We start from the raw sequence: 23,858 nt of genomic DNA, 5'->3' as shown, positions 1-23,858 counted from the left end.
TGCACTGTAAATTGTGTGACAATCAAACCTGGGACCCTCAGTGTTACGATGGACAACAGGGAACTCGATTGGTTCACCTAACCCAGTGTCTTGTATCCTCTCCGCCACCCAGCAGTGCGTCGCTGTGCCAAACGTCTGGTTTCAGTGTTCGGTCGGAACCAGATGTGAAAGAAGAACCAGTTGCAGAAATGTCTCGAAGCCGCCTCTGACGTATTAGCTCAACGACTGTTGTTTCTTGGTGCTTTCCTACATTGTAACGGTGACACAGGCTCGTCGCAAAGCACTTTGGAACATGCCCTGCTGGTGGCAGAGGCTAGCGAAATGCACGTTAGTCTTTTCCGACCACCGTCTTCCGTCTTGGCTGAGACCTCGGTTGTCTGTTGAACGTATTTAATGATTTTATTTGGTCGCGGGGGGGGTTTTGATCCTCGCTCGGTGCAGAAAATTGTTCCGATATGAATTTGTTTCTCGTTCCTCCGGAACCCCGGCGCTCTGCCAAGTGTCAAATAAACTTTCTATCTTTCCAAAAGGTTTACATTGCCGTACCGGTCTGTAGAATGGTCAATGCTGCCACGAAGGGCTGACGCGAGATCTGACCCGCCTTCCGCAAGCCGCAATCCTCACACATTTTGCAGTTCTGGTCTGACCACACGATTCCCGGCCACAGGGTCGCTGTCTGCGCGGAGTCTGCACGTTCTCCCCTCCCCGTGTGTGCGTGGGTTTCCTCCGGGTGCTCCGGTTTCCTCCCACAGTCCAAAGACGTGCAGGTTAGGTGGAGTGGTTCCTCCGTGTCTGAAGGTGAAAAGGACAATACAGCAGAGGAACAGGCCCTTCGGCCCTCCAAGGGGGCAGCACGGTAGCATTCTGGATAGCACAATCGCTTCACAGCTCCAGGGTCCCAGGTTCAATTCCGGCTTGGGTCACTGTCTGTGCGGAGTCTGCACATCCTCCCCATGTGTGTGCGTGGGTTTCCTCCGGGTGCTCCGGTTTCCTCCCACAGTCCAAAGATGTGCAGGTTAGGTGGATTGGCCGTGCTAAATTGCCCTTAGTGTCCAAAATTGCCCTTAGTGTTGGGTGGGGTGACTGGGTTATGGGGATAGGGTGGAGGTGTTGACCTTGGGTAGGGTGCTCTTTCCAAGAGCCGGTGCAGACTCGATGGGCCGAATGGCCTCCTTCTGCACTGTAAAATCTATGAAATAACAAATTCTATGAAGCCTGTACCGGCCATGATCCCACCCTTGGCCAAAACCCTCAGCCCTTCCTTGTGCCGTATCCCTCTATACCCATCCTATCCATGTGTTTGTCAAGATGCCTTTTGAACGCCGTTAATGTATCTGCTTCCACAACCTCCCCTGGCAACGCGTTCCAGGCCCTCACCACCCTCTGTGTAAAAAACCTGCCTCGCACATCTCCTCTAAACTTTGCCCCACGGACCTTAAACCTATGCCCCTTGGTGACTGACCCCTCCACCCTGGGAAAGACTGCCCATCCACTCTATCCATGCCCCTCATAATCTTGTAGACCTCAATCAGGTCGCCCCTCAACCTCCATATTTCTGTCTGCACGTCCTCCCCGTGTCTGCGTGGGTTTCCTCCGGGTGCTCCGGTTTCCTCCCACAGTCCAAAGATGTGCGGGTTAGGTGGATTGGCCGTGATAAATTGCCTGTAGTGTCCTAAAAAGTAAAGGTTGGGGGGGGGGGGTTGTTGGGTTACAGGTATAGGGTGGATACGTGGGTTTGAGTAGGGTGATCATTGTTCGGCACAACATTGAGGGCCGAAGGGCCTGTTCTGTGCTGTACTGTTCTATGTTCTAAAACAGTCCGAGTCTATTCAGCCTCTCCGCATAGCTAACACCCTCCAGACCAGGCAACATCCTGGAAAACCTCCTCTGCACCCTCTCCAAAGCCTCCACATCCTTCTGGTAGTGTGGCGACCAGAATTGTGCGCAATATTCCCAAGTGCGGCCTTCCCAAGGTTCTATCCAACTGCAGCATGACTTGCCAGTTTTTATACTCGATGCCCCGTCCAATGAAGGCAAGCATTCCGTCTGCTTTCTTGGCTACCTTGTCCACTTGTGCTGCCACCTTCAAAGATCTGTGGACCTGCTACGGAGGAGTGGGCCTGCGGAGGGCCGGTGCGGACTCGATGGGCCGAATGGCCTCCTTCTGCGCGAGAGGGATTCTATCCTCAATTTTTGCTCAGGAAGCCCTCTCCCCGCCCTTCTCTGTTTTTGTCTTCTCAAATCTAAAGGCTTTCCAACCCAAACGTCTTGTCACCCACAGTGACAAGAACATATTTCCAAAGTGCCTTTTACACATTCCGGGACACTTCACAGGAATGCCAGAAAGCTGAGCCGTGCTATAGCCCTGCTGTTAGGTCAGGGGACGAAAGGCTTGGGCAGTGAGGTAGGTTTCGAGGACCATCGTTCGAGGGGGGAAGGGAAGTGGAGGAGCTAAGGAAGGGATCCCAGAGCTCGAGTTTCCCGTCACTTGACGGTCAGGCCGTCAACGGAGGGAGCAATTCAAATCCCGGATGCAGAAGACACGGGAACTAAGGGTGCACAGAAACCGTGGAGGGTTGTTGGACTTGGGGGCGGCGGGGGCAACTACAGATGATGGGGAGATGTGAGGCACAGAGGTGATTCGAAAAGAAGGATGAGAATATCAAATTTGGGGCAGCGTAGTGGTTAGCACTGCTGCCTCCCAGCTTCAATTCGCGGCTCTGGGTCGCCGTCTGTGTGGAGTTTGCACGTTCTCTCCCCCGTGTCTGCGTGGGTTTCCTCCGGGTGCTCCGGTTTCCTCCCACAGTCCAAAGATGTGCAGGTTGGCCGTGCTAAATTGCCCGTAGTGTTCAAAAAGGTTGGGTTACGGGGATAGGGTGGAGGCGTGGGGCTTAAGTCGGGTGCTCTTTTCAAGGGCGGGTGAAAACTCGATGGGCCGAATGGCCTCCTTCTGCACTGTAAAGTCTATGGGCGGAATTCTCCGCTGGTGGCCAAAATCGCGGAGGCCGTCGTGAACTCGGCCGAGGTTCACGACAGCCTCGGGGCCCGCTCCCCGCACCTAATTCAACCCCACCCGGGGAGCTCGGAGCGGGCCCCCGTCGTTCCCGGCCACCGGAAATGACGCCTGAACGGCGCTTCGCGGATGACATCAGTGCGCAGACGTCGCGAACCCGCGCATGCGCGGTGCCGTCTCTCCACCGCCGCCCGGCAAGACGTGGCGGCTTGATCTTGCCGGGAGGCGGAGGGGAAAGAGTGCGTCCGGTTTGGACGCAGGCCCGACGATCAGTGGGCACCGATCGCGGGCCTGTCCCCTCCGGAGCACAGTCGCGGTGCTCCCGTCCCAATCGGGCCCCTAGATTCCCCAAACGGGCATCCGGCGCCCGTTTCACGAATGCAGCGACCAGGTGTGGTTGCTGCCGTGGTGAAACGGGCGTGAAGGGCCGGCCGTCGGGCTCCGAGAATCGCCGTAAAAAACAGCGAGCGGCGATTTTTCCGAGAGGGGGGGGGGGGGGGGAGAATCGCGGGGGCGTACAAAATGTCGGGAGGCCCTCCCACGATTCTTCCACGCCACGTGGGGAGCGGAGAATTCCGCCCAATGGCTACGAGGACCCGGGTTCAATCCCGGCTCCGGGTGACCGTCCGTGCGGAGTTTGCACATTCTCCCCGTGTCTGCGTGGGTCTCAAACCCCTCCCCCCCCTCCTCCCCACCCACAACCCAAAAAGGTGTGCAGGGTATTTGGATTGGCCACGCTAAATTGGCCCTGTGCGGGTCAGGGAGATGAGAGTGGGGAATGGGGAGGGGGGGCGAGTTAAGACACGGGGGGGCAGTGGAGTTTTGGATGAGCTCAAGTTTATGGAGGGGAGACTGTGGGATACCAGCCAGGGGTGTGTTGGAATGGTCGAGTCCAGAGGTTACCAAGGCATGAGCGAGGGCTCCACGCAGGAGGTGAGATGCAGTGGGGCCAGGATGGGCGATATGGTCTGGGTGATGCCACGGGGAGGTGGCGGGAAGCTCAAAGCACGATAACAAGGTTCCAAATATTTAATCACTGGCTCTCTATTGACCGTCTTGTAACAAACACTGGTCAGACCCCAGTACAGTTCCGGGCACCTAATCAGGGGAAATAAACTTTGTCCTTCAGAAGATAGCGGCAGAAATTAATCTGGATATCGGGAATTTGGGTTCTGAGAATACAATAAGTACTTGTTTTCTTTGGAGACTTCAAGATGACCTCATTGACGTTGTAAGATTATGAAGAGAAATCGCCAAACTCAATATTTATCCCGTCCCGGTCTTTGTTGCCCATCCCTAATTGCCCCCTTGATAAGGTGGGTGGGTGAGCCGCCTTCTTGAGCCGCTGCAGTCCGTGTGGTGTAGGTACAGCCACTGTGCTGTTAGGGAGGGAGTTCCAGGATTTTGACCCAGCGACAGTGAAGGAACGGCCGATATATTTCCAAGTCGGGGTGGTGGGTGACTCGGAGGGGAACCTCCAGGTGGTGGGGTTCCCAGGTTACTGCTGCCCTTGTCCTTCTAGATGGTAGAGGTCATGGGTTTGGATGCCGAAGGAGCCTTGGTGCGTTGCTGTAGGGCATCTTGTAGATGGTACACACGACTGCCACTGTGCGTCGGTGGTGGAGGGAGTGAATGTTTGTGGATGGGGTGCCGATCAAGCGGGGCTGCTTTGTCCTGGATGGTGTGGAGCTTCTTGAGTGTTGTTGAGAGCTGCACTCATCCAGGCAAGTGGAGATACTGCTTGTGTGGTGCAAATGTCACGTGCGTGTATCTGGTGAGTCCTCTTGTTTGCAAAGGCCGAACCTGCAGATATCTTCATGCGCACCAGGTGGCGCAGTTCAACCACTGGGTGGGTGAAAGCTCACGTCCGTCTGGCCACACTGTACAAGTACTTCTGGCCTCAGTGTTCGGTATCGTCCACCCACCGCACCTTTCAGGTCCAGTCATAATGCCTTGGTCAGCAAATCACAGAATAACACAGCGCAGGAGACGCCATTCGGCCCATCGAGTCTGCACAGACCTGACCTGCCAACCCAATCCCATTTGCCAGCACTTGGCCGGTAGCCTTGAATGTTATGATGGGCCAAGTGCTCATCCAGGTACTTTTGAAAGGATGTGAGGCCTCTACCCCCCCCCCCCCCCCCTCCCAGGCCGTGCGTTCCAGACCCTCCCCACCCTCTGGGGAAAAAGGTTTTTCCTCACATCCCCTGAGCCTCCCGCCCCTCACCTTGAACCTGTGTCCCCTCATAACTGACCCTTCAACTCAGGGGAAAGTTCCTCCCTATCCACCCTATCCGTGTCCCTCATAATGTTGTCCACCTCAATCAGGTCCCCCCTCAGCCTTCTCTGCTCCAAGGAAAACAACCCCAGCCTAACCAGCCTCTCTTCATAGCTGAAACGCTCCAGCCCAGGGCAACATCCTGGGGAATCCCCTCTGCACCCTCTCCAAAGCCAGTGTCCCCACTGTGTGTGCCAGTGTCTACACTGTGTGAGCCAGTGTCCTCACTGTGTGTGTCAGTGTCCTCACTGTGTGTGCCAGTGTCCTCACTGTGTGAGCCAGTGTCCTCACTGTGTGCCAGTGTCCTCACTGTGTGTGCCAGTGTCCTCACTGTGTGAGCCAGTGTCCTCACTGTGTGTGCCAGTGTCCTCACTGTGTGAGCCAGTGTCCTCACTGTGTGCCAGTGTCCTCACTGTGTGTGCCAGTGTCCTCACTGTGTGAGCCAGTGTCCTCACTGTGTGCCAGTGTCCTCACTGTGTGAGCCAGTGTCCTCACTGTGTGAGCCAGTGTCCTCACTGTGAGCCAGTGTCCTCACTGTGTGTGCCAGTGTCCTCGCTGTGTGCCAGTGTCCTCACTGTGTGTGCCAGTGTCCTCACTGTGTGAGCCAGTGTCCACACTGTGTGAGCCAGTGTCCTCACTGTGTGCCAGTGTCCTCACTGTGTGCCAGTGTCCTCACTGTGTGTGCCAGTGTCCACACAGTGTGCCAGTGTCCTCACTGTGAGCCAGTGTCCTCACTGTGTGCCAGTGTCCTCACTGTGTGTGCCAGTGTCCACACTGTGTGAGCCAGTGTCCCCACTGTGTGCCAGTGTCCCCACTGTGTGTGCCAGTGTCCTCACTGCGTGTGCCAGTGCCCACACTGTGTGTGCCAGTGTCCCCACTGTGTGAGCCAGTGTCCTCACTGTGTGCGTGTCCTCACTGTGAGCCAGTGTCCTCACTGTGTGTGCCAGTGTCCTCACTGTGAGCCAGTGTCCTCACTGTGAGCCAGTGTCCTCACTGTGTGAGCCAGTGTCCTCACTGTGTGAGCCAGTGTCCTCACTGTGTGTGCCAGTGTCTACACTGTGTGTGCCAGTGTCCTCACTGTGTGCCAGTGTCCTCACTGTGTGCCAGTGTCCTCACTGTGTGTGCCAGTGTCCACACTGTGTGTGCCAGTGTCCTCACTGTGTGAGCCAGTGTCCTCACTGTGTGAGCCAGTGTCCACACTGTGTGTGCCAGTGTCTACACTGTGTGTGCCAGTGTCCTCACTGTGTGAGCCAGTGTCCTCACTGTGTGAGCCAGTGTCCACACTGTGTGTGCCAGTGTCTACACTGTGTGTGCCAGTGTCCTCACTGTGTGCCAGTGTCCTCACTGTGTGCCAGTGTCCTCACTGTGTGCCAGTGTCCACACTGTGTGTGCCAGTGTCCTCACTGTGTGAGCCAGTGTCCACACTGTGTGTGCCAGTGTCTACACTGTGTGTGCCAGTGTCCTCACTGTGTGCCAGTGTCCTCACTGTGTGCCAGTGTCCTCACTGTGTGTGCCAGTGTCCACACTGTGTGCCAGTGTCCTCACTGTGTGCCAGTGTCCTCACTGTGTGCCAGTGTCCTCACTGTGTGCCAGTGTCCACACTGTGTGCCAGTGTCCTCACTGTGTGAGCCAGTGTCCTCACTGTGTGCCAGTGTCCTCACTGTGTGTGCCAGTGTCCACACTGTGTGCCAGTGTCCACACTGTGTGCCAGTGTCCTCACTGTGTGAGCCAGTGTCCTCACTGTGTGCCAGTGTCCTCACTGTGTGCCAGTGTCCACACTGTGTGCCAGTGTCCTCACTGTGTGAGCCAGTGTCCTCACTGTGTGCCAGTGTCTACACTGTGTGCCAATGTCCTCACTGTGTGAGCCAGTGTCCTCACTGTGTGAGCCAGTGTCCTCACTGTGTGTGCCAGTGTCCTCACTGTGTGTGCCAGTGTCCTCACTGTGTGAGCCAGTGTCCTCACTGTGTGTGCCAGTGTCCTCACTGTGTGTGCCAGTGTCCTCACTGTGTGTGCCAGTGTCCCCACTGTGTGTGCCAGTGTCCTCACTGTGTGAGCCAGTGTCCTCACTGTGCCAGTGTCCTCACTGTGTGAGCCAGTGTCCTCACTGTGCCAGTGTCCTCACTGTGTGTGCCAGTGTCCTCACTGTGTGAGCCAGTGTCCTCACTGTGTGTGCCAGTGTCCTCACTGTGTCTGCCAGTGTCCTCACTGTGTGCCAGTGTCCTCACTGTGTGAGCCAGTGTCCTCACTGTGTGCCAGTGTCCTCACTGTGTGAGCCAGTGTCCTCACTGTGCCAGTGTCCTCACTGTGTGTGCCAGTGTCCTCACTGTGTGTGCCAGTGTCCCCACTGTGTGAGCCACTGTCCTCACTGTGTGCCAGTGTCCTCACTGTGTGCCAGTGTCCTCACTGTGTGAGCCAGTGTCCTCACTGTGTGCCAGTGTCCTCACTGTGTGAGCCAGTGTCCTCACTGTGTGAGCCAGTGTCCACACTGTGTGCCAGTGTCCTCACTGTGTGCCAGTGTCCACACTGTGTGAGCCAGTGTCCTCACTGTGTGAGCCAGTGTCCTCACTGTGTGAGCCAGTGTCCTCACTGTGTGCCAGTGTCCTCACTGTGTGTGCCAGTGTCCTCACTGTGTGAGCCAGTGTCCTCACTCTGTGCCAGTGTCTACACTGTGTGAGCCAGTGTCCTCACTGTGTGTGCCAGTGTCCTCACTGTGTGCCAGTGTCCACACTGTGTGCCAGTGTCCTCACTGTGTGCCAGTGTCCTCACTGTGTGCCAGTGTCCTCACTGTGTGAGCCAGTGTCCTCACTCTGTGCCAGTGTCCACACTGTGTGCCAGTGTCCACACTGTGTGCCAGTGTCCTCACTGTGTGCCAGTGTCCTCACTGTGTGAGCCAGTGTCCTCACTGTGTGCCAGTGTCCTCACTGTGTGAGCCAGTGTCCTCACTGTGTGAGCCAGTGTCCTCACTGTGTGTGCCAGTGTCTACACTGTGTGCCAGTGTCCTCACTGTGTGCCAGTGTCCACACTGTGTGAGCCAGTGTCCTCACTGTGTGCCAGTGTCCTCACTGTGTGAGCCAGTGTCCTCACTGTGTGTGCCAGTGTCCTCACTGTGTGAGCCAGTGTCCTCACTGTGTGTGCCAGTGTCCTCACTGTGTGAGCCAGTGTCCTCACTGTGTGTGCCAGTGTCCTCACTGTGTGTGCCAGTGTCCTCACTGTGTGCCAGTGTCCACACTGTGTGAGCCAGTGTCCTCACTGTGTGCCAGTGTCCTCACTGTGTGTGCCAGTGTCCTCACTGTGTGTGCCAGTGTCCACACTGTGTGCCAGTGTCCTCACTGTGTGCCAGTGTCCACACTGTGTGTGCCAGTGTCCACACTGTGTGAGCCAGTGTCCTCACTGTGTGTGCCATTGTCCACACTGTGCCAGTGTCCTCACTGTGTGTGCCAGTGTCCACACTGTGTGCCAGTGTCTCCACTGTGTGAGCCAGTGTCCTCACTGTGTGCCAGTGTCCTCACTGTGTGTGCCAGTGTCGTCACTGTGTCTGCCAGTGTCCTCACTGTGTGCCAGTGTCCTCACTGTGTGTGCCAGTGTCCTCACTGTGTGTGCCAGTGTCCTCACTGTGTGCCAGTGTCCTCACTGTGTGTGTCAGTGTCCTCACTGTGTGCCAGTGTCCTCACTGTGTGCCAGTGTCCTCTCTGTGTGCCAGTGTCCACACTGTGTGTGCCAGTGTCCTCACTGTGTGCCAGTGTCCTCACTGTGTGTGCCAGTGTCCTCACTGTGTGAGCCAGTGTCCTCACTGTGTGCCAGTGTCCTCACTGTGTGCCAGTGTCCTCACTGTGTGTGCCAGTGTCCTCACTGTGTGAGCCAGTGTCCTCACTGTGTGCCAGTGTCCTCACTGTGTGTGCCAGTGTCCTCACTGTGTGTGCCAGTGTCCACACTATGTCTGCCAGTGTCCTCACTGTGTCTGCCAGTGCCCTCACTGTGTGCCAGTGTCCTCACTGTGTGCCAGTGTCCACACTATGTCTGCCAGTGTCCTCACTGTGTGCCAGTGTCCACACTGTGTGCCAGTGTCCTCACTGTGTGAGCCAGTGTCCTCACTGTGTGCCAGTGTCCTCACTGTGTGAGCCAGTGTCCTCACTGTGTGCCAGTGTGCTCACTGTGTGTGCCAGTGTCCTCACTGTGTGAGCCAGTGTCCTCACTGTGTGTGCCAGTGTCCTCACTGTGTGAGCCAGTGTCCTCACTGTGTGAGCCAGTGTCCTCACTGTGTGTGCCAGTGTCCTCACTGTCTGTGCCAGTGTCCTCACTGTGTGAGCCAGTGTCCTCACTGTGTGAGCCAGTGTCCTCACTGTGTGTGCCAGTGTCCACACTGTGTGTGCCAGTGTCCTCACTGTATGTGCCAGTGTCCTCACTGTGTGTGCCAGTGTCCACACTGTATGTGCCAGTGTCCACACTGTGTCTGCCAGTGTCCACATTGTGTGCCAGTGTCCTCACTGTGTGCCAGTGTCCTCACTGTGTGTGCCAGTGTCCACACTGTGTGCCAGTGTCCTCACTGTGTGTGCCAGTGTCCACACTGTATTTGCCAGTGTCCACACTGTGTGTGCCAGTGTCCTCACTGTGTGTGCCAGTGTCCTCACTGTGTGAGCCAGTGTCCTCACTGTGTGAGCCAGTGTCCACATTGTGTGTGCCAGTGTCCTCACTGTGTGCCAGTGTCCACACTGTGTGCCAGTGTCCTCACTGTGTGCCAGTGTCCTCACTGTCTGCCAGTGTCCTCACTGTGTGTGCCAGTGTCCTCACTGTGTGTGCCAGTGTTCACACTGTGTGTGCCAGTGTCCTCACTGTGAGCCAATGTCCTCACTGTGTGAGCCAGTGTCCTCACTGTGTGCCAGTGTCCTCACTGTGTGTGCCAGTGTCCTCACTGTGTGCCAGTGTCTACACTGTGTGAGCCAGTGTCCTCACTGTGTGTGCCAGTGTCCTCACTGTGTGCCAGTGTCCTCACTGTGTGCCAGTGTCCACACTGTGTGCCAGTGTCCTCACTGTGTGTGCCAGTGTCCTCACTGCGTGAGCCAGTGTCCTCACTGTCTGCCAGTGTCCTCACTGTGTGTGCCAGTGTCCACACTGTGTGCCAGTGTCCTCACTGTGTGTGCCAGTGTCCTCACTGTGTGCCAGTGTCCACACTGTGTGTGCCAGTGTCCTCACTGTGTGCCAGTGTCCACACTGTGTGTGCCAGTGTCCTCACTGTCTGCCAGTGTCCTCACTGTGTGAGCCAGTGTCCTCACTGTGTGCCAGTGTCCTCACTGTGTGTGCCAGTGTCCTCACTGTGTGAGCCAGTGTCCTCACTGTGTGCCAGTGTCCTCACTGTGTGTGCCAGTGTCCTCACTGTGTGCCAGTGTGCTCACTGTGTGTGCCAGTGTCCTCACTGTGTGCCAGTGTCCTCACTGTATGTGCCAGTGTCCTCACTGTGTGCCAGTGTCTACACTGTGTCTGCCAGTGTCCTCACTGTGTGCCAGTGTCCTCACTGTGTGTGCCAGTGTCCTCACTGTGTGCCAGTGTCCTCACTGTGTGTGCCAGTGTCCTCACTGTATGAGCCAGTGTCCTCACTGTGTGCCAGTGTCCTCACTGTGTGCCAGTGTCCTCACTGTGTGTGCCAGTGTCCTCACTGTGTGTGCCAGTGTCCTCACTGTGTGCCAGTGTCCTCACTGTGTGCCAGTGTCCTCACTGTGTGCCAGTGTCCTCACTGTGTGTGCCAGTGTCCACACTGTGTGCCAGTGTCCTCACTGTGTGTGCCAGTGTCCTCACTGTGTGTGCCAGTGTCCTCACTGTGTGCCAGTGTCCTCACTGTGTGCCAGTGTCCCCACTGTGTGTGCCAGTGTCCTCACTGTGTGCCAGTGTCCTCACTGTGTGCCAGTGTCCTCACTGTGTGCCAGTGTCCTCACTGTGTCTGTCAGTGTCCTCACTGTGTGAGCCAGTGTCCTCACTGTGTGCCAGTGTCCTCACTGTGTGCCAGTGTCCTCACTGTGTGAGCCAGTGTCCACACTGTGTGCCAGTGTCCTCACTGTGTGCCAGTGTCCTCACTGTGTGCCAGTGTCCTCACTGTGTCTGCCAGTGTCCTCACTGTGTGCCAGTGTCCACACTGTGTGCCAGTGTCCTCACTGTGTGCCAGTGTCCTCACTGTGTGCCAGTGTCCTCACTGTGTGAGCCAGTGTCCTCACTGTGTGCCAGTGTCCACACTGTGTGCCAGTGTCCACACTGTGTGCCAGTGTCCTCACTGTGTGCCAGTGTCCTCACTGTGTGAGCCAGTGTCCTCACTGTGTGCCAGTGTCCTCACTGTGTGAGCCAGTGTCCTCACTGTGTGAGCCAGTGTCCTCACTGTGTGTGCCAGTGTCTACACTGTGTGCCAGTGTCCACACTGTGTCTGCCAGTGTCCTCACTGTGTGCCAGTGTCCTCACTGTGTGTGCCAGTGTCCTCACTGTGTGCCAGTGTCCTCACTGTATGTGCCAGTGTCCTCACTGTGTGAGCCAGTGTCCTCACTGTGTGTGCCAGTGTCCTCACTGTGTGTGCCAGTGTCCTCACTGTGTGCCAGTGTCCACACTGTGTGCCAGTGTCTTCACTGTGTGTGCCAGTGTCCTCACTGTGTGTGCCAGTGTCCTCACTGTGTGCCAGTGTCCACACTGTGTGAGCCAGTGTCCACACTGTGTGTGCCAGTGTCCTCACTGTGTGTGCCAGTGTCCTCACTGTGTGAGCCAGTGTCCTCACTGTGTGCCAGTGTCCTCACTGTGTGCCAGTGTCCCCACTGTGTGCCAGTGTCCTCACTGTGTGAGCCAGTGTCCTCACTGTGAGCCAGTGTCCACACTGTGTGTGCCAGTGTCCTCACTGTGTGTGCCAGTGTCCTCACTGTGTGAGCCAGTGTCCCCACTGTGTGTGCCAGTGTCCTCACTGTGTGCCAGTGTCCACACTGTGTGTGCCAGTGTCCTCACTGTGTGTGCCAGTGTCCTCACTGTGTGCCAGTGTCCTCACTGTGTCTGCCAGTGTCCTCACTGTGTGCCAGTGTCCTCACTGTGTGCCAGTGTCCTCACTGTGTGAGCCAGTGTCCTCACTGTGTGCCAGTGTCCTCACTGTGTGCCAGTGTCCTCACTGTGTGAGCCAGTGTCCTCACTGTGTGTGCCAGTGTCCTCACTGTGTGAGCCAGTGTCCACACTGTGTGTGCCAGTGTCCTCACTGTGTGTGCCAGTGTCCTCACTGTGTGAGCCAGTGTCCACACTGTGTGTGCCAGTGTCCTCACTGTATGTGCCAGTGTCCTCACTGTGTGAGCCAGTGTCCTCACTGTGTGTGCCAGTGTCCTCGCTGTGTGTGCCAGTGTCCTCACTGTGTGAGCCAGTGTCCACATTGTGAGCCAGTGTCCTCACTGTGTGCCAGTGTCCTCACTGTGTGCCAGTGTCCTCACTGTGTCTGCCAGTGTCCACATTGTGTGCCAGTGTCCACACTGTGTCTGCCAGTGTCCTCACTGTGTGAGCCAGTGTCCTCACTGTGTGAGCCAGTGTCCTCACTGTGTGAGCCAGTGTCCTCACTGTGTGCCAGTGTCCACACTGTGTGTGCCAGTGTCCTCACTGTGTGCCAGTGTCCACACTGTGTGCCAGTGTCTTCACTGTGTGTGCCAGTGTCCTCACTGTGTGAGCCAGTGTCCTCACTGTGTGAGCCAGTGTCCTCACTGTGTGCCAGTGTCCTCACTGTGTGCCAGTGTCTACACTGTGTCTGCCAGTGTCCACACTGTGTGCCAGTGTCCTCACTGTGTGCCAGTGTCCCCACTGTGTGTGCCAGTGTCCACACTGTGTGTGCCAGTGTCCACACTGTGTGCCAGTGTCCTCACTGTGTGCCAGTGTCCTCACTGTGTGTGCCAGTGTCCACACTGTGTGTGCCAGTGTCCACACTGTGTGCCAGTGTCCTCACTGTGTGCCAGTGTCCTCACTGTGTGTGCCAGTGTCCACACTGTGTGTGCCAGTGTCCTCACTGTGTGCCAGTGTCCTCACTGTGTGAGCCAGTGTCCTCTCTGTTGCCAGTGTCCTCACTGTGTGCCAGTGTCCACACTGTGTGCCAGTGTCCTCACTGTGTGTGCCAGTGTCTACACTGTGTGTGCCAGTGTCCACACTGTGTGTGTCAGTGTCCACACTGTGTGCCAGTGTCCTCACTGTGTGTGCCAGTGTCTACACTGTGTGTGCCAGTGTCCACACTGTGTGTGTCAGTGTCCACACTGTGTCTGCCAGTGTCCTCTACATTCCTAATGCCCTCCGAAAGGGTGACTTTAGGTGGGATAATTTCACCTGTTCGTGCCCCTCACATCCCTAGCTGGGACTAAAGTGATAACATAATTCCTTTATGAGCCAAACCATCGTCACAAGTGTGTGAGTGGGTTTGTGTGTGTGTGCTTGCGTGTGGGAAATAGTTCACAACAAGTTTAATAAGTCTGGATTGCATTGTGTGTGACTATCTATTCGCAATCGATGGAGTTTGCACATTCTCCCCGTGTCTGCGTGGGTCTCGCCCCCACAACCCAAAGGTTTTGTGAAGGGTAGGTCATGTCTCACAAACCTTATTGAGTTTTTTGAGAAGGTGACCAAACAGGTGGATCAGGGTAAAGCTGTTGATGTGGTGTATATGGATTTCAGTAAGGCGTTTAATAAGGTTCCCCACGGTAGGCTATTGCAGAAAATAAGGAAGTATGGAATTGAAGGTGATTTAGCGGTTTGGATCAGTAATTGGCTAGCTGAAAGAAGACAAAGGGTGGTGGTTGATGGCAAATGTTCATCCTGGAGTTCAGTTACTAGTGGTGTACCGCAAGGATCTGTTTTGGGGCAACTGCTGTTTGTCATTTTTATAAATGACCTGGAAGAGGGTGTAGAAGGATGGGTTAGTAAATTTGCAGATGACACGAAGGTCGGTGGAGTTGTGGATAGTGCTGAAGGATGTTATAGGATACAGAGGGACATAGATAAGCTGCAGAGCTGGGCTGAGAGGTGGCAGATGGAGTTTAATGCGGAAAAGTGTGAGGTGGTTCACTTTGGAAGGAGTAACAGGAATGCAGAGTACTGGGCTAATGGCAAGATTCTTGGTAGTGTAGATGAACAGAGAGATCTCGGCATCCAGGTACATAAATCCCTGAAAGTTGCCACCCAGGTTAATAGGGCTGTTAAGAAGGCATATGGTGTGCTAGCCTTTATAAGCAGGGGGATTGAGTTTCGGAACCACAAGGTCATGCTGCAGCTGTACATAACTCTGGTGCGGCCACACCTGGAGTACTGCGTGCAGTTCTGGTCACCACATTATAGGAAGGATGTGGAAGCTTTGGAAAGGGTTCAGAGGAGATTTACTAGGATGTTGCCTGGTATGGAGGGAAGGTCTTACGAGGAAAGGCTCAGGGAATTGAGGTTGTTTTCGTTAGAGAGGAGAAGGCTGAGAGGTGACTTAATAGAGACATATAAGATACTCAGAGGGTTAGATAGGGTGGACAGTGTGAGTCTTTTTCCTCAGATGGTGATGACCAACACGAGGGGACATAGTTTTAAATTGAGGGGTGATAGATATAGGACAGATGTCAGAGGCAGTTTCTTTACTCAGAGAGTAGTAGGGGTGTGGAACGCCCTGCCTGCAATAGTAGTAGACTCGCCAACTTTAAGGGCATTTAAGTGGTCACTGGATAGACATATGGATGAATATGGAATAGTGTAGGTCAGATTGGCTTCAGATGGTTTCACAGGTCGGCGCAACATCGAGGGCCGAAGGGCCCGTACTGCGCTGTAGTGTTCTATATTCTATGTGCAGGGTAGGTGGATTGGCCGCGCTAAATTGCCCCTTAATTGGACAAAAATAAATGGGGACTCTAAATTTATTTTTTAAACTAAATTGAATGCAGGGGGCTGTTCAGACAAGGAGGGGATCGCAATATACCCCATGCAGCAATGGGAGTGGTACCAGCTCAATGCCGACCGCACATCTCCCTGATTGCAACATGCAGCTGTGCACTAAACATGTTGGCTCATGCGAGGCAAACACTCGATTAAAGTTGGCCTACATTCCTTAAAGATAAAGTGCATCTCTTAAAAGGGAGGTGCATTCCGGCGCTGGAAGAGGTTTATTGTCGCAAGTAGGCTTACTTTGCAATGAAGTTACTGTGAAAATCCCCTCGTCGCCACATACCCTGTTTGGGTACACAGAGGGAGAATTCAGAATGTCCAATTCACCTAACAAGCACGTCTTCCGGGACTTGTGGGAGGAAACCGGAGCACCCGGAGGAAACCCACGCAGACACGGGGGGGGGGGGGGGGGGGAGGGGGAGAAGGTGCAGACTCCACACAGACGGTGACCCAAGTCGGGAATCGAACCTGGGTCCCCGGCACTGTGAGGCAACAGTGCTAACCATTGTGCTGCCGTGAGTATCTGAGAGGGCGGACCCAGAACAATGGAGCAGCAGACCAGAGAGGCAGCATTGCAGGCACTTAGTGTAGAGGTCGAAAAGTGGAGAGAGTTTATCTTTCTACAGGGAATGGTGAGGCAGTGGTGGGGGAGCGGGCGGAGGGGAGGGTGGGGGGGGGGGGGGGGGGTGCCGTGCAGGAGACCGTACAGACAAGCACATGGAAAGCAATGAGACAGATAGCCATAGAGGTCAATGCCCGGGCTTCTAGCCCTAAGGATCGCAATATAACACTGGAAGAAGTTTAATGACACGACAAGAACAGTTAAGGTCAGTGCATTGCACCTTCAAATAGCACACCACTAGTCACAGAGTCATAGATGTTTACAGCAAGGGAGGCACGTGGGACAGTGGGTTAGCGCTGGGACTGCGGCACTGAGGTCCCAGGTTCGATCCCGGCCCTGGGTCACTGTCCGTGTGGAGTTTGCATATTCTCCCCGTGTTTGCGTGGGTTTCCCCACAACCCAAAGATGTGCAGGTTAGGTGGATTGGCCACGCTAAGTTGCCCCTTAATTGGGAAAAAGAAAGAATTGGATTCTCTAAATGTATTTTTTTTAAAATAGATGTTTACAGCTTGGAAACAGGCCCTTCGGCCCAGGTTGTCCATGCTGCCCAGTTTCTATCACTAAGCTAATCCCACTTGCCCGCATTTGGCCCATATCCCTCTATACCCACCCTGCCCGTTGTACCCGCCTCTACCACTGCCTCTGGCAGCCCGTTCCAGATACTCACCACCCTCTGTGTGAAGACATGACCCCTCTGGTCTCATCTCCCCTCTCACCTTTAACCTTTGCCCTCCATCTTTGGGAAAAGATATCGACTATCTACCTTATCTATGCCCTTCATTATTCTTTTATTACACTCCTGTATCATCTTTTGTTACACTTCTTTGCGTGTTTTCATATACTACGGAGTGTAATATGTATTACTCAAACCTTGGTTGCTGATGAGGTCATCTGAATCTCGATGAAGAAGACTCGAATTCATCCAGTAGTAACTAAAGGTTTATTGAGTAACTACCACAATAATTGCATGAGTTCTTTACTTTAACATTGATATTAGTGATAAGGGCAACACGATCTAATTACAGTAACTATCTGAGCTAATCTGATAGAATATAAGAACTAGGAGCAGGAGTAGGCCATCTGGCCCCTCGAGCCTGCTCCGCCATTCAATGAGATCATGGCTGATCTTTTGTGGACTCAGCTCCACTTTCCGGCCCGAACACCATAACCCTTAATCCCTTTATTCTTCAAAAAAACTATCTATCTTTATCTTAAAAACATTTAATGAAGGAGCCTCAACTGCTTCACTGGGCAAGGAATTCCATAGATTCACAACCCTTTGGGTGAAGAAGTTCCTCCTAAACTCAGTCCTAAATCTACTTCCCCTTATTTTGAGGCTATGCCCCCTAGTTCTGCTTTCACCCGCCAGTGGAAACAACCTGCCCGCATCTATCCTATCTATTCCCTTCATAATTTTATATGTTTCTATAAGATCCCCCCTCATCCTTCTAAATTCCAACGAGTGCAGTCCCAGTCTACTCAACCTCTCCTCATAATCCAACCCCTTCAGCTCTGGGATTAGCCTAGTGAATCTCCTCTGCACACCCTCCAGTGCCAGTACGTCCTTTCTCAGGTAAGGAGACCAAAACTGAACACAATATTCCAGGTGTCACTAACACCTTATACAGTTGCAGCATAACCTCCCTAGTCTTAAACTCCATCCCTCCAGCAATGAAGAACAAAATTCCATCTGCCTCCTTAATCACCTGTTGCACCTGTAAACCAACTTTCTGTGACTCATGCACTAGCACACCCAGGTCTCTCTGCACAGCAGCATGTTTTAATATTTTATCATTTAAATAATAATCCCTTTTGCTGTTATTCCTACCAAAATGGATAACCACACATTTTTCAACATTGTATTCCATCTGCCAGACCCGAGCCCATTCACTTAACCTATCCAAATCCCTCTGCAGACTTCCAGTATCCTCTGCCCTTGGTCCCCAACTCCAAATCATCTATGTGAATTGTGAACAATTGTGGGCCCAACACGGATCCCTGAGGAACACCACTAGCTACTGATTGCCAACCAGAGAAACACCCATAAATCCCCACTCTTTGCTTTCCATTAATTAACCAATCCTCTATCCATACTACTACTTTACCCTTAATGCCATGCATCTTTATCTTACGCAGCAACCTTTTGTGTGGCACCTTGTCAAAGGCTTTCTGGAAATCCAGATATACCACATCCATTGGCTCCCCATTGCCTACCGCACTGATAATGTCCTCAAAAAATTCCACTAAATTAGTTAGGCATGACCTGTCCTTTATGAACCCATGCTGCGTCTGCCCAATGGGACAATTTCCATCCAGATGCCTCACTATTTCTTCCTTGATGATAGATTCCAGCATCTTCCCTATTACCGAAGTTAAACTCACTGGCCTATAATTACCCGTTTTCTGCCTACCTCCTTTTTTAAACAGTGGTGTCACATTTGCTAATTTCCAATCCACCGGGACCACCCCAGAGTCTAGTGAATTTTGGTAAATTATCACTAGTGCAATTTCCCTAGCCATCTGTGTTAGCACTCTGGGATGCATTCCATCAGGGCCAGGAGCCTTGTCTACCTTTAGACCCATTAGCTTGCCCATCACTACTTCCTTAGTGATAACAATCATCTCAAGGTCCTCACCTATCATAGCCTCATTTCCATCAGTCACTGGCATGTTATTTGTGTCTTCCACTGTGAAGACCGACCCAAAAAACCTGTTCAGTTCCTCAGCCATTTCCTCATCTCCCATTATTAAATCTCCCTTCTCATCCTCTGAAGGACCAATATTTACCTGCCTATTATACTCCTGTCCTGGTCACAGTACATCAAAAAAGAGAGGGAGAGAGGCAAAATGCGGTTGCTTTTATACCCCTGTAGGTCCGGCCCTCTAGTGGTCATGTGGTGCTACTGATTACACATTAACCCCTTATGTACATGCAAAGATCAATACAATTATCTTATAGACTCTATAAGTTCACCCCTAAGCCTCCGACGCTCCAGGGAAAAAAGTCCCAGCCTCTCCTTATAACTCAGACCATCAAGTCCTGGTAGCATCCTCGTAAATCTCTTCTGCACTCTTTCTAGTTTAACAATATCCTTCCTATAATAGGGTGACCAGAACTGAACACAGTATTCCATGTGTGGTCTGACCAATGTCTTGTACAACTTCAACAAGACGTCCCAACTCCTGTATTCAATATTCTGACCCATGAAATCTCGCATGGTGAATGGCTTCTTCACCACCCTGTCCACCTGCAACTCCACCTTCACGGAGCGATGAACCTGTACCCCTCTTTGTTCTGTAACTCTCCCCAACTCCCTCCCATTAACTGAGTAGATCCTGCCCTCAATTTGATTGACCAAAATGCATCGCCTCACAAACGGTTCAATGCAGCGACTCCCAATAACCCATCCATCAATCATCACGACCAGACGTCTCAATATTGCAGTTTTATCAGTTTTTTAAATAAATTTAGAGCACCCAATTATCGTCTTTTTCAATTGAGGGCCAATTTAGCGCGGCCAATCCACCTACCCTGCACATCTTTGGGTTGTGAGGGTGAGACCCACGGGGGGGGAATGTGCAAACTCCACACGGACAGTGACCCGGAGCCGGGATCGAACCCGGGTCCTCGGCGCCGTGAGGCAGCAGTGCTAACCACTGCGCCGCCGCGCTGGCCCCAAAATTGCTCAGATTTATCAACGTCATTTGAAACCTAACACGACCTTGGTTGGGAGATTAAACTCGAAACGTCCACTTCAGAAACAGGAGCACGAATGGCTGAACTAACAGCACAGAGAGAGTGTTACTGGGCGTGTGCCAGCACCATTTCTCAGGTAAATGTGTAACAGGCTTAAAATATGCTGAAAGAAACAATGCTGGGCACAACTCAGCTGACCAATATGCAAAACATGCAGACACATTCCATTCCATACACCTGCAACATTCACCGCCTTCTGTATAGGAGAATGATAAAGGACACATACATATATACGTATAGAAGATAGGAGCAGGAGGAGGCCTTTTGGCCCTTCGAGCCTGCTCCACCATTCATCACGAACATGGCTGATCATCCAACTCAATAGCCTAATCCTGCTTCCTCCCCATAGCCTTTAATCCCATTCTCCCCAAGTGCTATATCCAGCCGCCTCTTGAATATATTCAATGATTTAGCATCAGCTACTTCCTGTGGTAATGAAGTCCACAGGCTCACCACTCTTTGTGTGAAGAAATGTCTCCTTATCTCTGTCCAAAATGGTTTACCCTGAATCCTCAGACTGTGACCCCTGGTTCTGGACACACCCATCATTGGTAACATCTTCCCTGCATCTACCCTGTCTAGTCCTGTTAGAATTTTATAAGTCTCTGTGAGATCCCCCCCCCCTCATTCTTCTGAACTCCAGCGAGAAGAATCCCAACCGAGTCAATCTCTCCTCATATGACAGTCCCGCCATCCCTGGAATCAGTCTGGTAAATGTTCGCTGCACTCCCTCGAGAGCAAGAACATCCTTCCTCAGAGAAGGAGACCAAAACTGCCCACAATACTCCAGGTGTGGCCTCACCAAGGCCCTGTACAATTGCAGCAACACATCCCTGCTTCTATACTCGAAACCTCTCGCAATGAAGGCCAACATACCATTAGCCTTCTTTACCGTCTGCTACACCTGCATGCTTACCTTCAGCGAATGGTGCACAAGGACACCCAGGTCCCGCTGCACAGTCCCCTCTCCCAATTTACAACCATTCAGGTAGTAATCGGCCTTCCTGTTTCTGCTTCCAAAATGAATAACCTCACACTTATCCAAGACACACGGGGTTTGTTAGTGAACTCGAGAAAAAATACAGACCCCGACACTGAACACGGTAGCAAGAAATGCCACCCAAAGAGAATTTTACAGGTCATTAACTGCAAACTGACCCAACCACACTCTACATAGAACATAGAACAGTACAGCACAGAACAGGCCCTTCGGCCCTCAATGTTGTGCCGAGCCATGATCACCCTACTCAAACCCACGTATCCACCCTATACCCGTAACCCAACAACCCCCCCTTAACCTTACTTTTATTAGGACACTACGGGCAATTTAGCATGGCCAATCCACCTAACCCGCACATCTTTGGACTGTGGGAGGAAACCGGAGCACCCGAAGGAAACCCACGCACACGGGGAGGACGTGCAGACTCCGCACAGACAGTGACCCAGCCGGGAATCGAACCTGGGGCCCTGGAGCTGTGAAGCATTTATGCTAACCACCATGCTACCCTGCTGCTCTGGCCCAGAGAAGCAAGGAAGTCCACGCCACCCGGCGTCTACACCGGCCTGATGTGGCCATACACTGTACTGCAGAGAGGTGACCCAGGGAGAAAATGGGCAGGCCATCTTTGGGGATCATTTTCGGTGCGAACCCGTTCTACACCATCCCGCGACCCATCCGCAGGTCTCGACCCCCACTTTGAAAATCACCGGTGGAGGGGGACGGGTGCGAAGGGCTTTGTTGACGGCGCCTCTGCCGTTCTCTCCGGCCAGGTGCTCCGTGAGTGGTGGTGTCGGCCCAACGGGCGTGGGGGCAGTGGAGGTGGCATTTCTGGCTGGAGGGCGTAGGCACCGATCTGCGGCAATCGTAGGTTTGCGCCAAGGAGGGGTTGGATGGCGACGAGCAGGGATCGAGCGATTTGATGACCTGTTCGTAGGGGAGAGGTTTGCGAGGTTGGAGGACCCTGGAGGAAGAGGGCGAGCTGCCCGGGGGGGGGGGGGGAACAGTTTTAGGTACCTGCGGGTCGGGGATTTGGTGAAGAGAGAGACACCGTCCTTGCCTGGGCTGCCACCCCTGGGGTGGCAGGATAGGGCACTGTCGCAGGGGGAGGGATAGGTTGTCCGAGGTCGACAAGGAGCTGGTGGATTGGGAGGTGGTGGACTTAAAGGGTAAGTGGGAGGAGGAGCTGGGGGGGGAGGTGGAGGCCGGGATGCGGGCCTGCAGACGGTGGATGCATCCTCGTCCTGTACGAGGTTGAGCTTCATTCAGTATAAAGCAGTCCATGGGACACAAATGACGGTAGCAAGGACGGGTAGGGTCTTTAAGAGGGTAGAGGACAAGTGAGCAATGCCCGGGGAGGTCAGCTAATCACGTCCACATGTTTTGGGCCTGTCCGAAGCTGACGGGGTTCGTGGGCGTGATGCCAAGGTGCTGAGGGTGGAGGTGGCCGCGAGTCCAGAGGTAACGAAATCCGGAGGTGTTACGAGGGAGGCCGACGTTTTGGCCTCTGTGGAGGAGGGCGTCATAAAGGGAACAGGGGGGAGGAGTGGGTGTTAGTTGTTCTTCTGCATTTGAGTGTTCATGTGAAAATGTCTTGCGTAAAATATTTGGTAAAAGGAAACAAGATGGTGACGCAAGTTTGTGCAAGTCGTCTAGTACGTTAAGAGTAATTTCCTGCTGTTGCAAAATGCTATGCACATAGGTGCAGAAGGAGGCCATTCGGCCCATTGAATCTGCACCGGCCCTTACAAAGAGCACCCGATTGAAGCCCACGCCTCCACCCTATCCCAGTAACCCCCAGTTAATATTTTTTGGACTCGAAGGGCAATTTATCGCGGCCAATCCACCTAACCCGCACATCTTTGGACTGTGGGAGGAAACCGGAGCACCCGGAGGAAACCCACGCACACACGGGGGGAGGACGTGCAGACTCCGCACAGACAGTGACCCAAGCCGGGAATCGAACCCGGGACCCTGGAGCTGTGAAGCCACTGTGCTAATCACTGTGCTGCGGTGCTGCCAACATTGAGGGAGAGATTGTTACACTCTACTAGGTTCTCCATTTCCCTCCTGGATTTCGACTTACGGGGCCGGATTCTCTGGTAACCGAAGACGAAATTACGTTCGGCGATCAGCCGGAGATTCCCCGTTTGCTGCCAAATCGGAGGCGGTGATGCTTTCGCGATGCTCCACCCCCCCCTCGGAAACGGCGTACTCAAGGATTACGCCGCACGCCGTTTGGGTAGGCCTCAGGACGTCACCTGAGACCCTCCCCCGATACTCCGTGCCCGATGGGCCGAGTACCTGACGGTGTGGAACACGTGTCCTCTTTTTTTTTAGTGGATCACGTTTGGCAGTGTCGCCTCAGTCGGGGCGGGGGGGAGCCGTTCCGCGGGCAGGGCGCCTTCATCAGGGGGGCGGTTGTGGGCACTGGTGGGGGGGGTGGTCCGCCAATGGCGAGGCTGGTTACAGGGTGGCAGTTTTTAGGCAGGCCTGGACCACGAGCGGCCGCCGCCATGTTGCACAGCGCGGCCGCCGCTCTGCGCATGCGCGGCCACGGACCCGGTCATTCTCCAGACGTATCCGCAGCTACGCTGCATGTCTGGTAGCCCCCACCCCACCAGATGGGGGATCGATGCAGCTTTGGCGCCGTTTTCTCCTGGCGTAAAACATCACTGTTCCCACGCCAGCGTCAGCATTTAGTCTGCAAATCGGAGAATCCAGCCCATCATTGTTCAAGATCTGACGCACTATGGTCGTGGCGTCAGCAGTCATGTGTGTCCAGGGACTGGGCATCACGGTGGCACAGTGGTTAGCATTGCTGCCTACGGCGCTGAGGACCCGGGTTCGAATCCCGGCCCTGGGTCACTGTCCGTGTGGAGTTTGCACATTCTCCCCGTGTCTGCGTGGGTTTCACCCCCACAACCCAAAGATGTGCAAGATAGGTAGATTGGCCACTCTAAATTGCCCCTTAATTGGAAAAAATAATTGGGTACTCTAAATTTAAAAAAATTTTTTTTAAAAAAATGTGTGTCCAGGGAGTAGAGTAGGGGGCTCAGTAGGCAGCCTTGCGGGGCCCCGGTATTGAGGACTATTGTGGAGGAGGTGTTGTTGTTCATTCTTACTGATTGTGGCCTGTGGGTCAGGAAGTCGAGGATCCAGTTGCAGACTGGGGAGCCAAGTCCTAGATTTTGGAGCTTTGATATGAGCTTGGATGGGATTATGGTGTTGAAGGGGGAGCGGTAGTCAATAAATAGGAGTCTGAGGTAGGAGTCCTTGTTGTCGAGCTGT

Source organism: Scyliorhinus canicula, chromosome 26, assembly GCF_902713615.1.
Source record: "Scyliorhinus canicula chromosome 26, sScyCan1.1, whole genome shotgun sequence".
In the NCBI taxonomy this organism is placed as follows: domain Eukaryota; kingdom Metazoa; phylum Chordata; class Chondrichthyes; order Carcharhiniformes; family Scyliorhinidae; genus Scyliorhinus; species Scyliorhinus canicula.
The sequence above is the reverse complement of the archived record's forward strand: the minus strand, read 5'-3'. Positions refer to the sequence as shown.